This window comes from Chiloscyllium punctatum, chromosome 36 (genome assembly GCF_047496795.1).
Source record: "Chiloscyllium punctatum isolate Juve2018m chromosome 36, sChiPun1.3, whole genome shotgun sequence".
Classification (NCBI taxonomy): domain Eukaryota; kingdom Metazoa; phylum Chordata; class Chondrichthyes; order Orectolobiformes; family Hemiscylliidae; genus Chiloscyllium; species Chiloscyllium punctatum.
The window spans coordinates 67,011,280-67,024,897 of record NC_092774.1 but is presented as its reverse complement, the minus strand read 5'-3'; the positions used below and the strand labels follow the sequence as shown (position 1 = coordinate 67,024,897).

General features: G+C 46.4%; 2 long non-coding RNA genes across 3 annotated transcripts; one reads left to right on the top strand and one right to left on the bottom strand.

The window, feature by feature from the left end:
* Window positions 1–7,348, top strand: LOC140460624 (uncharacterized). 2 transcript variants are annotated; one of them, XR_011954244.1, is made up of 2 exons: window positions 1–439; window positions 3,586–7,348. It is a non-coding gene; the product is annotated as an uncharacterized lncRNA (long non-coding RNA). The 2 variants fall into 2 exon arrangements; XR_011954243.1 differs by lacking the exon at window positions 1–439 and adding an exon at window positions 497–868.
* A 253-nt stretch (window positions 7,349–7,601) lies between these two features.
* On the bottom strand, window positions 7,602–13,100 carry LOC140460625 (uncharacterized). The gene is made up of 2 exons (XR_011954245.1): window positions 13,060–13,100; window positions 7,602–10,536 (listed from the first exon to the last, which is right to left on the bottom strand). It is a non-coding gene; the product is annotated as an uncharacterized lncRNA (long non-coding RNA).
* Between the last annotated feature and the right edge of the window lie 518 nt (window positions 13,101–13,618).

Below are 13,618 nucleotides of genomic sequence, written 5' to 3'. Positions count from 1 at the left end.
GACGTGTTGGACTATAGTTGTGTGACTTATGACTGAAAAAAATTGAGTATGTTATTACACACACTGGAGCAGTGGGATTTAAACCTGAGCCTCAGGGCTCTATGGGAGACTACAGCTGCATCGCCAAAAAAAACCTCTGTAGTAAATAGGTCCTCTTCTGTTGAATGAGAGGAAACACCTTCCTCGTCAACATGAGACATGACCACTGTACCCCCACAGCCCATTACAGTAAATTGAGCCCATCTCCTGTTGAATGAATGAGTGAGAACACCTTCCTCCTGAACCCCTCGAGCCCATTGGAGTAAAGGGGCGGGGACAGTGAAGGGCCTGCGAACCTCTCCACCAATCCCAAAGGCTGCGGTCGGTGCGGACGAATCGGAGAGCGACATTCCGGGTTGTGGCTTCCTTTTTGACTGCAACGCCGGCCGCCATTGGTCAGGTGGAGTAAGGTGCGTTCTGATTGGAGGGGGCGCTGATGACGCGCGTCACAGAAGGAGGAGACGGAAAGAAGAAGCAAAACAAAGATGGCGGCGCGAGGCTGCGGTTTTCTCATCGACTCAGCGGGCGGTTTCTGACGGAGGGAGGGGGGCAGACAGGCATCGTTTACCTCAGAAAATACCTTTAAAATACATTTCAAAATAAAGACGGAACTTTTCAAACAATTTCCGGGGCCCGGGAAGGGGGAGATGACGGTTACCGGGTGAACGAGAAAACAAATTAAAAATGTCGGCGGTGGAGGAGAGAGAGCCGGCGCCCGCGGCTTCTTCGGCGGCGGCCGGAGCCCAGGAGCTCAACAACCCCCCGGAGCTGGAGGAAGGTCCGAGCTCCAAGAAGCGGGGGGTCCGGCTGGAGGCTGGATTTGCTCAAGGCTTGTATCTATTAACTTATTTAAATGGTACCTACTGTATGGGGCTATGGTTTACATTAAAACCGGAGGATCATGTCAGAATGTTTGTTTATATTGAGCAGTTGTAGTTGGTAAAATACACTCCCTGGAGGAGCACCTTCTATGATGCTGCATTTCTTGCCTTCTGCCTTTCCCCCATTTGTTATCTCACATCTCGATTTTACATTCTTTTGGTCAAATTTAATTTCATATTAATGAGACTTGGTATTGAATGTGTATTAATTTGTTTGTTGGATTATTGTAAGAAAAAAATAATGGTGTCATGTCATTTCTGATGTCAGTTTGACATTGAATGTGCAGATGTGAATATCAGTAAATTGTGAAACTAAATCAAGAAATTGTGGTTCTAACAAAAAAGCAGTTCACTGATATTAATGGCATTGTCTCATTTGAGAATGATGACTTGAGTCTGACTAACAAACCGTTTCATGTAGTCACCCAATTTAATTAAAAATTTCTTTAACTTAATTGAAGAAAATAACTCTGGCAGGCTAAGATTTGTACAATTTGTTTATAAGATTTATTTATACGTCCATTGCTCTCGATGTGGTCTCTGCCGCATTGGGGAGACTGGGCGCCAACTTGCAGAATATTTCAGGAACAGCTCTGGGACGCAAAAACTAAACAACCCCACCGCCTTGTGGCTGAACGCTTTAACTCCCCCTCCCAATCTGTCAAGGACATGCAAGTACTCTGCTGCCTCCCCCTCCAAGCTCTGGCTACCTGACGCTTGCAGGAAGAACACCTCGTCTTCTGCCTTGGGACCCACTAACTACATAGGATCAATGTAGATTTCACCAGTATTTTTATTTACCCTCCCATCCACCCCCACACCACACACCTTGTCCCAGATTCAGAGTTGAAAAATCTGGAAAAATGCCTAGAGGCCATACCTCTAGGAATTCCCTGGCTGTTCTCTGGCATGGCACTCATCCACAGATTCTATCAACAAACAGATTGACCTGAACCCAATATACCGGCCACTGCAGCGGACAGTTGGAACTGACAACCGGAAGCGGCAGAGACAAACCACTACAAATGCCGGAGGAAAGATCACAGAAGCACTTCACAGGAGGCTCCCAAGCACTGAGGATGTCACCTCGACAGGGGATGAAACGTCTCCAACACAAATTCCCAGCTCGGCGAACAGAACCACAACAACGAGCACCCGAGAAGTCATGGTCCTTCTCTGACTTACCATCCCTTTGAATATGAGGGGAAATTCACCCCTTTAATTGTAACACTCAGGAAAGATGCTTTACTTCAACAAAAATGTGCTGTGCTCAAATATGTTCGGACAGAGAAAGGGAGTCGCAGTCTGGGGTGAAGCTCAATCTTCATTCAGAGAGAGACAGGAGCAGCAGTAGCTTCAGAAGTTCATTGTCCAACTTGTGCATTCAGACAATGGGGGGCTCTTCTGGGCAAAATCTGGGAGTGAAGCAATGTCTCCCCCTTTCCATTCCTTCTCCTGGGAGGGAGAGAGAATGGGGGAAGCACTGTTCACTTGCAGCAACGGGAGGCAGAGAGTATGAATCCAAGCAGGGAGCACACTCTGCAAAAGTCAGTTTCAGTCAGCTTCTTCTGGAATATTGTGTGCAATTCTGGTTTCCCTCCTATCGGAACGATGTTGTGAAACTTGAAAGCATTCAGAAAAGATTCACAAGGCTGTTGCCAGGGTAAGAGGGTTTGAACCACAAGGAGAGGCTGAATAAGATGGGGCTGTTTTCCCGAGAGAATCATAGGCTGAGTGTGTGTTTTTAAAAGAGGTTTATAAAAACTTGGGTGTGGAGGGGGTGAATAGACAAGGTCTTTTCCCTGGGATAGGGGGAGTGCAGAACTAGAGGGAATAGGTTTAGGGCGAAGGGGAAAAATTTAAAAGGGACCTTGCAGTCAACCTTTTTTTGCAGAGGGTGATGAGTGTATGGAATGAGCTGCCAGAGGAAGTGGTGGAGGCATCTGGATGGGTATATGAAAAGGAAGGGTTTAGATGGATATGGACCAAGTGATGGCAAATGGAACTAGACTAATTTTGGATATCTGGTCGGCCTGGACAAGTTAGATTGAAGGATCTGTTTCTGTGATTTATGTCTCTGACTCTATGACTGGTGAAAAGCGTTGGCATTCGTCGAAACATTTATGCAACAGAAAATTATAAGAGGGTAAAGATAAGCCTCACGTCATTGATCCATGAATCCTGGTGGTATGGATGTATTTCCGGTAATAGAGTCAGTATGGCATGGAAGGAGTCCAAAAGACAGCTTCTTTTACAAAAAGTCACACTTAAAACTTAAATCTGAGTCTTCTGGAAATGTAAGACAACCGTGCGTTAATATAAGACAGATAAGTCTGGGGTATATGTTACGTATTTGATGGAATGTTTATGGCTCTAAAAGCATGATGTGCAGTGTTTCTGGGCTCATAATATTGTACTGCAGAATATTGTATATCTTCAGTAAGAACGTCAATACCGCACGATAGATGTTCATTCAGCAACTTGAGTGAACTCTTCATGGAGTATGCAATCCACCACATTACCCTGCTGTATACATTTACATATAGATCAGCACAAAGATCTTGGGTATTAAGCGAGGAAAGAATGTTCCACAGAAACTAGAATTGTGTGTTTTGATTTTCTATTGTGGACTGACAGCAATGACCTTTGCAATCTCTTTCCACAGGAATATTACAAGAGAAGAATTTGGAGGCAGAAATCTCAGACCAAACATCACATCAAAGTCTGACAGTCGATTGATTCACCAGGACTTGGATATTGAATGCCTTGAAAACAAAGGGGAGAAGGTCTGCCTACTTTGTTAGGTTTTAGACGTCAGTGTGACTGGAAACTCAGAGTCTCACATACCCACACACCAGAGTAGTGACTGGAACATGCTTTACAGACTGAATGAGAGTCCTCCAATTATCAGCGGGTTCACCAGTAACACCACACGCATGCTGTAAGAGTGAGCGAGTTTCAACTGATTGTTGAACCTGGAGAAATATGAGGACACCTGCACCATGGAGAAATCATGAAAATGTAGGAACGGTTTCCCTTCCCCGCCTGCCCAATATTCATCAGCATTTATACACCGGGCAGCGGCCATTCACCTGCATTCAGCACGGGAAAAGCTTCACTCAGTCGCATCACCTCTTGGTCCACACCGGGGAGAAACTGCTCATCTGCCCTGTATGCTGAAGCAGATGAAGAACATTTTTTTATCCTGGATGGAGCAATCTGCAGGTATACCTGAAATAGATACATTTGTCTCTGTCCCATTGAGTCTCCAGCACAGGGCCAGGCCAAGCTGCTCAATTGGTCTCTGTGTTTATTCTCCACCTGAGCCTCCATCCACCCCTCTTCATTGCCCCCCATCTTCCCTCCATCAGCATAAAGGTATCCCCCACTTTTCCAAAGTTCGCTTTCCACTACTTCACTTTTACAAAAGACCTACATTAATACCTGCTCCCACAAACCGAAAGAAATCTGAAGAGGATTGTCGTTTTTACAAAGAAAGGCATAATACAAATTAACTCATGGTAATTGCTTCCTCGCTTTAGGCCATTTCGGCTTATGAAAGGAACACTCTACTTTCAAATACTGGGGTAAAGCTGTATCAATACAATACAGCACAGTCTCAGGCCCGTCTCACTTGGTTTAGGCACACACACACCCTCAAGCCTGTGCTAATTCTTAATCCTTACTTAGACCTGCTATTTATTGCCCATGTGTGGTTTCCGTTCCTCTGTTCACCTCCCGTTCATGTGTATATCAAGATACACCTTAAACATTGTTAAGGTGCCTGCGTCCACTACCTGCACTGGCAGTGCGTTCCAGGAACCCCCACCACCCTTCTGTGTGATTCCCCACCCCCACCACCTCTTCCCCCAAACAGTCCCCTGCTCACTTTGAACCTGTGGCCTCTTTTAGTTGACCTTTTCACATTGGAGAGGAAACAAAACGCCTCTGACTATCACAGAATCGCTCCAGCGTGGAAAGAGACCATTCATCCCCACAAGCCAACACCGGCCCTCTAAAGATTAACGCATGGAGACCCGTTCCCTTACCCCTATTATCTACATTTACTCCTGACTAATGCACCAAACGTACACATCCCTGAACAGTGGGGCAATTTACACACAGACAAACCAACTTAACCTTCCTCTCCCTGGACACCATGGGTAATTTAGCATCGCTAATCCACCCTAACTGATACATGTTTGGATTGTAGGAGGAAGCCGGAGCAGCCAGAGGAAGCCTACGCAGACACGGGAGGTGGGGTGCAGGGATAATGTGCCAACTCCACACAGCTAGTTGCCTGACACTAAAATGGAACGCAGGTCCCTGGCACTGTGAGGTGTCAGTGCGAACCGCTGAGCTACCCTGCCACCCCTGTCCAGCCAATCTGTGTCTCTCATCATTTTGTCGAGGTCTCTTTTCAGCCTCTGTTTTTCCAAAGAAAACAATCCAGGTTTATGCCTCCTCTGCTCATAACGATAGCCGCCCAGACTAGACAATGTCCTGGTGAACCTTGTCTGTATCCTCAGCCAGAGCACCCACATCCTTCCAGTAGCACAGTGACCAGAACTGCACACAATATTCCGAATGTGGCCAGAAGAAACAGCTGTAATGTAACTCTTACACTCAAGGAAGCATGCTGTGTGCCTCCTTGACCACCGTGCCAACCTGCATTACCACTTCCACGGATCTATATGCCCAGACCCCTCTGTATGACAGTGCTCATATGTGTTCTGCCATTTATCATACAATTCTTATATTTCCTTCATCTCTATCGAGCTTCACCTTAAATGTCTTTCTCTCCATCTCTTTCCCCCGTCCTCAGCCCTCCACACATCAGTATACCATAAGACCAGAAATTAGGCCATTCAGCCCATTGAGTCTACTTCGCCATTCAATCACGGCTGATACGTTTCTCAACCCCATTCTCCCCGTAATCCTTGATCCCCTTGATACTCAAGAGCCTAGCTATCTCAGTCTTAAATATACTCAGTAACTTGGCCTCCGCAGCTTTCTGTGGCAGTGTATTCCATAGATTCACCACACTCTGGCTGAAGAAGTTTCTCTCCCCTCTGTTCTAAAGGGTCTTCCCTTGACAGGAAAGCTGAGCCCTCAGGTTCTAGTCTGTCCGACCAATGGAAACATCTTCCCAACATCCACACCGTTCATTATTCTGTAGGTTTCAATTAGATCCCACCCCACCCCCAATCCTTCTGAACTCCATGAAGTATAAACCTAGAGTCCTCTAATGTTCTTATGTTAAATTTTTCATTCCTGGACCATTCTTTTGAACCACCTCTGAGCACGTTCCAGGGCCAGTACATCCTTCCTGAGATATGGGGCCCAAATCTACATACAGTACTCCAATTGTGGCCTGACCGGAGACGTAGAGCCTCAGAAGTGCATCCCTGCTTTTATATTCAAGTCTGATCAAAATAAGTGCCTTCATTGCATTTGCCTTCCCACCACTGACTCAGCCTGCAAGTTTACCTTGAGAGAATCCTGGAGTAGAACTCCATAGTCTCTTTGCACATCAGATTTCTGAATTTTCTTCCCATAATCCTTCTGTTCCAGAGTAGCAGCAGAGATTTCCAGACACCTCGATTGTTTTCAGGGATACCAAGGGATCTTGGGAATTGCCACTATCGCAGGAGGAGGCAGAGGGGAATGTGGTGTGGTCCTTTCAACTGCAGAACTTTCCAAACTCCCTGAGTCGGCAGGAACTCTTTCTGGACCAAGAAACAAAAGGGCCACTGAGAAACTGCTACATCAGAAGACCTCAGAGGCAGAAATTAGGCCATTCAGCTCATTGAATGGTGGAGCAGACTCAATCATTCTTAAGTATCAAGGGTTATGGGGAGAATTGGGTTGAGGAACGTATCCGCAATGATTGAATAGTGGAGCAGACTGAATGGCCTAATTTCTGCTAGTTAACCATCCCTGGGAAGAAGGACGCAAAACAACAAACTGTTTCCTGGGACAGATGAGCTAAGCGTTTAATAACCTCATGACAAAAGGACAATTAAGTTTGTCTGTGGAAGGAAGGCCCTGACGTAAAAGGGTATTTTGCAGGAAAGGCTGTGTCAAACAAACCACAAAACCTCGAGTATAAGAAGGTAAGCTGCAGACCAGAGATCTCCAGAAGTGTGGGGAGGTGGTGTTAGAATCGAAAGAAACATCACATCACAGATTTGAAAGTGAGGAATCTCCACCAGAATTCAACCTCAGAATGATGTAGCAGCAGTACTTGGAAGAAGAATGCTGCATTGAATCCATGAACACTTCCAGAGACATAAACTGTTGGTGGAAACTCAGTTAAATTCAGCCATCAATTGGGAGATAGCCAAGTTGTGAGTGAGGTTGAACTTGGTTACTTGAGTTTTATTTTTGTTGTTACATACAATAAAGTGTAAATCATTGTTTCAGCAGTTAATTGTGTGCAGTTTCTGAGTTCAGAGCCAAATTAAGGCGATTCACCCACAACCACAGTGAGAGGCTGCGATTCATGTTGACTCCATTGCATTCAGCAGTACATCACGTCAATACTCTTATAAAGCGAAGGCTGACAGCACCACCTTTCTCAAACAGAAACACCCAGAGGAGCGTGTCGCCCAATAATCTGTAAAATTAGCATGAAAAGTGGTGTAACCTGCTCTAGTGATAAGAATATATCCTCAACACTTTAAAATCAACAATCAGCAATTTATTTATCCAACTCTCATGGTGAACAAATGAACAAAACTATTAACAAACCGGATACAGGCCAGGAGCAGATTGGTGGCACGAGTTTAGTTGGGGATCATGGACTGGTTGGTCTGAAGGGTCTGTTTCCAGGCTGCATGACTCCATAGCACGGAATGAATAGGGATCCATCCCAAAGATGATAAAGGTTTCAAGCACCACCTTAGGCAAATGTGTGGACTCCCTCCAGATAACTGAGGGCAGTGGGGCACTGTGAGGGTCAGTAGATCAGTCAGCCAGCCAGTTCTCTCCAGGAGACTTGTCTCAAGAAAGGAAGTGGTTTCCTGTCCCATCAGCCAGATTATCCATTTTGGATAATATTTGGTCCTCTTTCTCCAACAAAATATGTAGACAGGCAGTGTCTATAACAACAATGTTATTAAACTTGGAAGAGTGCTGAAGACATGTACAAGGATGTTGCCAGTACTCAAGGGTCTGTGTAAAAGGAAGAGGTTGGACAAGCTAAGATATTTTTATTTAGAGCATTAGAGACTGAGAGAGGCCCTTAGAGAAGTGAAGAGATCGTGAGAGGTTGAATGCACTCAGACTTTTACCCCAGGGTTGGGGATGTGAGGGCTAGAGGGCATCATTTTCAGGTTAGAGGAAAAAGAATAAAAGGGAACGTGAGGGGCAACTTTATTTATGCAGATGGTGGTAGACATATGGAATGAGATGCCAGCGGAAGTGGTTGAGGTGGTACATTAACAACAGTTAAAAGGCATTTGGACAAATACGTGGATAGGAAAGTTATGGAAGGAAATGGGCTTAGTGTTGATGGACAGTTTGGTCAGTATGGACAATGTTGGACCGAAGGGCCTGTCTCCTGCTGTGGGACTCTATGATTCGTGTCTCTTTGTCAGTCCGACAGTTTTGAGTTTCCAAATGAACATCTCACTAAATCAGGCCGAATAAAATCCAATCTCATTCGTCACCTCTGATGCAGAGGTGCTGGTGTTGAATTGGGGTGGATAAGGTCAGAAGTCACATGGCACCAGATGAAGTGATGAAGGAGCAGCACTCATGAAAGAGCAATGCTCCTAAAGCTTGTGATTTCAAATAAACTTGTTGCACTGTAACATGGTGTCATGTGACTTCCGACTTCTTCAACCCTGGGTTTGTCTCAAACTTGATGGGATACTTTGTCCAACTCGGCATATTTTATCAGTATCGCTTGGAGGAAATCTTTTTTTTTAAGATTAGATTCCCTACAGTATGGAAACAGGTCCTTTGGCCCAACAAGTTCACACTGGCCCTCGCAGAGTAACCCAGCCAGACCCATTCCCTTATCCCTATTCCTCTACATTTACCCCAACTAATGCACCACACCTACACATCCCTGAACCCTATGGGACAATTTAGATGGGCCAATCCATTCTAACCTGCACACCTTTAGACCGGGGAAGGAAACTGGAACACTCAGAGGTAACCCATACAGATGTGGGGGTGGCATTGTGAAAGCTACACACAGACTGTCATCCCGAGGGTGGATTTGAACCCAGGTCAGCATCATGAGGCAATGGTACTAACCACTGAGTCACCATGCCACCCCTGAGCCACATAGGTGGGCTTGCGGGGTGGGGGGGGGGGAATGGTGAGTCCAGCACAAAACAAAAAAAACCCACTACACCCACTGTCAGAATGGGCAGGAGGTTCAGCCCTGTGGGTGACCCACTGCAGCATCACTGGTGGAATCTGATTGTTGGATGCACTGGTGCCCCCGCTGGTGCCTCTGCAAGTTGCAGGACAATGTGAACCTCCGCCCACAGTCGGGGCAGGCAAACGGCTTCTCCCCAGTGTGGACCCATTGGTGGGCCAGCAGTTTGGAGGAGCGGGTGAACCCCTTCCCACACTCGGGGCAGCTGAATGGCCTTTCCCTAGTGTGGACCCGCCGGTGGGACAACAGGTCAGAGGAATTGCTGAAGGCCTTACCACACTCTGGGCAGCTGAAGGGCCTCTCCCCCGTGTGGACCTGCTGATGGACCAGCAGGTTGGAGGAATTGCTGAAGGCCTTCCCACACTCTGGGCAGCTGAAGGGCCTCTCCCCCGTGTGGACTCACCGGTGCCTCAGCAGGTTGGAGGAGTCGCTGAAGGCCTTCCCGCATTCGGGGCAGCTGAATGGCCTCTCCCCCGTGTGGACTCGCTGGTGCTTCAGCAGGTCGGAGGAATTGCTGAAGGCTTTCCCGCACTCGTGGCAACTGAAGAGCCTCTCCCCTGTGTGGAATTGCTGGTGGGTCTGGAGGTTGTCCACCCAAGTGAACCCTTTCCCGCACATGGAGCAGTAAGACGTCCTCTCACCAGTGTGTGTCTGCTGGTGGGCCAGCAGGACACAAGAGCAGGTAAAGCCCTTCGCCCGCTCGGGGCAGGAGAACGGCCTCTTCCCAGTGTGATTGCACTGATGAGCCGCCAGGACAGATGGGACACGGAAGTCCTTCCCACAGTCGCCACACTTCCATGGTTTCTCAACAGGTTGTGTTTCCTCGGGTTTCTCCATGGCCGAAGCTTCAGCTGCACACACACGTGTACAACCCCGCCATGAATTCTTCTTTCCAGGCAGTAGAGTTGTTCAGTCTTCACACTCAGTGCGCTGCAACAGTAGGGTCTTTCAACCAGTGCCCCCGTACTCAAACAGGAACCAAAAAGAAAGCTTTGCTCCTTCTCACAGAATCATAGTTGAAAATTGTTGTGGTCCTGATGGATTGAGTAACTGTCAGACACTGACGTGAAAGGGAGGACTGGAGACGCTGGAGAGTCAGAGTCAAAAACTGCGTCCCTGGAAAAGTGCAGCACGGCAAGCAGCATCGGAGAAGCAGGAGAATCAACATTTTGAACATCAGCCCTTTATCTGTTGACTTTGAAACTTCTGTCTTCAGATAGTCTGTAAGAAAAGATTACAAAAGTCATCACTGCCAGTCCAGTTAAGAGTGAGATATCAAGGCATTGACACTGACACCAAAGAGCAACTGTACACACAGATGTGGCAAATGTTAGTGGCAAGCCAGAGTGATAGAGATATTAGGCACAGAAACAGACCCTTCGGTCTAATTCATCCGTGCCAACTAGATAACCTAACCTAATCTCGGCCGATTTGCCAGCATTTGGCCCACAGCGTCTAAACCCTTCCTAATCGTATACCCATCCAGATGCCTTTTAATGTCATAATTGTACCAGCACCCACCACTTCCTCTGAGAGCTCTTTCCTTAAACACGCCACTTTCTGCATGAAAGACTTATCCCTTAGGTTCCTTTGTTAAGTTCTTTTGCTTGAGCTTCTTACACTGCAATACGCCAACTTCTGTGAACAACCAAACTTTATTAAGTACAGTACAAGCTGTGGAGAAACTCTTAATACTCTTCGCAATGCTGGTACACAGCAGTACCAAAAAAAAACAAATCCCTTAAACAAAGTAAAACTGAAACAGAGACTTACAGTTGAAGTTAGAAGGGCAGAAGGAGACAGTGTTAGCAGCCTTTCTCCACATAGACCACTGCTTAACTCACCCAAACGAGACTTCAGCTTTCAGGACTGACCACTCCCCTTTTATTGTACAGGTCATTTCTAAAACATAAAAGCTTTGGCCTCAAGTCTCATCTGTTCACATATAACCAAAAATGCCTCCCAATACCGTTTTTCATCTCTGTACTAAACCAGTCGCTTCAGAGCCCGGGTCTTTTTACCACCCCTCTGAAAAAAAACCAAGGACACAGCATCCTTGAGAAGAAGGACCAGCTTTTAGTATAAGGACCAGCTTTGTGACAGAGGGATATAGGCCAAACACTGGCAGGTGGGATTAGATTAATTTGAGAACATAGCATGGAGTAGTTGGACTGAAGGGACTGTTTCTGTGCTGTTTGACTCAGGAACTGTTCTGCAATGGTCTGAAAACCATTTTCTTGCCTTCCCCCATAAACATCCAATTCTTTGTTGTTCCAAAATCAGATGAACTCAGCCTTGAATATATTCAATGATCCCATAACTGCAGGAAGACATCCCCACTTCTGGACTCAATTCCTCTTGCTTATATAACACCTGCTTTGCTCATTGCTTGCTGCACCTGTGACAACTGGCATTGACTGGTATGGAAGGACGCTGAGGCCCCTTTATACACATTCCTGATGAAGGGCTCGTACCTGTAATGCGGACTCTCCGGCTCCTCGGATGCTGCCTCATCTGCTGTGCTTTGCGAGCACCACACTTTTTGACTCTGATCTCCAACATTTGCAGTCCTTTCTCCACATCCCAATATATCACCATTTAAACAATGCATCTCCTTTCTGCTGTTTACCCCCCAACAGGGAATATCACTTCACATCGTGGTACTGCATTTTCCATGAGTTTGCCAACTGAGACACAGACCTGGCTCAACTTTTCCAGAATCTGTCCCCTCCAGAAATTGAGATTGAGAGAGAGAGAGACAGAGACAATAGAGATGTCTCTGATTACACGCTCCTTCCGGTCCTCCAGGGCTTCCTATTGGTCCAACAAAAGAAGATCACGCGCAGTTTTCACCGACAACCAGGAGCACGCACAGGTTTTGCGTGGCATGGATAGGGTAAATAGACAAAGTATTCTCCTGGGGTGGGGGAGTGCAGAACTAAAGGTTTTGGGCGAACCGGGAGAGACATAAAAGAGATGTAAGGGGACCCTTTTCACACAGAGTAGTGCATGTATGAAATGACCAGCCAGAGGAAGTGGTGGAGACTGGTATAATTACAGAATTTAAAAGGCATTTGGATTGGTCTATAATAGAAGGGGTTCGATGGATATGGGCCCAGGGCTGGCAAATACACTAAATTAGGATAACTGGTAGGCATGGACAAATTGGACCAAAGGGTATGTTTCTGTGTTGTACATCTCTATGACTCCAATATAAACGGTTCAAAGGGATATAGGTTAAACACAGGCAGGTGGGTCCAATTTAGTTTGAGAACATAGTCAGCATGGCCTAGTTGGAGTGAAGGGTCTGTTTCTGTAACTGATCTGGATTGGTCTTGCCTTCCCCCATAACCATCACTTCTTGTTGTTCAAAAATCAGATGAACTCAACCTTGGATATATTCAATTACGCCCTAACTGCAGGAAGGCGTCCCCACTTCTGAACTCAATTCCTCTTGCTAATATACCACTTGCTTTACTCACTACTTGCTGCACCTGTCTGACAACTTACACTGACTGGATTAGAAGGACGCAGAGGCCCCTTTGTTCATCCACACATCATTACTGATGAAAGGCTCGAGCCTGAAATGTCAATTCTCCTGTATTTGCCATTGAAAAAATACCTGGACGAACTTTCCAAGTCTGTCCTCTCCCTGGATTCACTCCGTTTCCCTTCAGTTCCTGCAAGTCAACAGCTCAACCCCAGAATAGAAAAGGGGTTGAGAAAAGAGTGTGTTGTACTCACAGATGTTGGACAGAGGAAGGAAGTTGCAGTTTGGGGTGAAGCTCAATCTTCATTCAGAGAGAGAGGAGCAGCAGCAGCAATTTCAGAAGTTCATGGTCCGACTTCCGCATCCAAACGATGGGTTTGCTCTGATTGGCAGGAGGACCAGTCTCCATCCGGTCCTCCAGAGCTTCTCATTGGTCCATCCAAAAAAGGTCACGGAGTGTTTCCGCTTGTTGCGTGAGCATGCGTAATGGCTTGCTGACACCGTGGCACATGCGCAGTGCGTTGATGACACCGAGTAGCATGCGCAGTATGGAAGTGTTGGCATTACTGACAGATTTGCAAGGTTAAAAATCACACAATGCCACGTTGTTGCCCAACAGGTTCATTTGGAATCACTAGTTTTCGAAGCGCTGCTCCTTCATCGGTTGGTTGTGGAGCAGAATCATAACACACAGACTTTATAGCAACAGGATTGCAGTGTCATGGAATGGAATATCAAACAACTTTAGCTGACCTCTACCATCTTTTAGAATGACCATGTTAGTTTTGATTCCTTCACATGTAAATTCCAGAA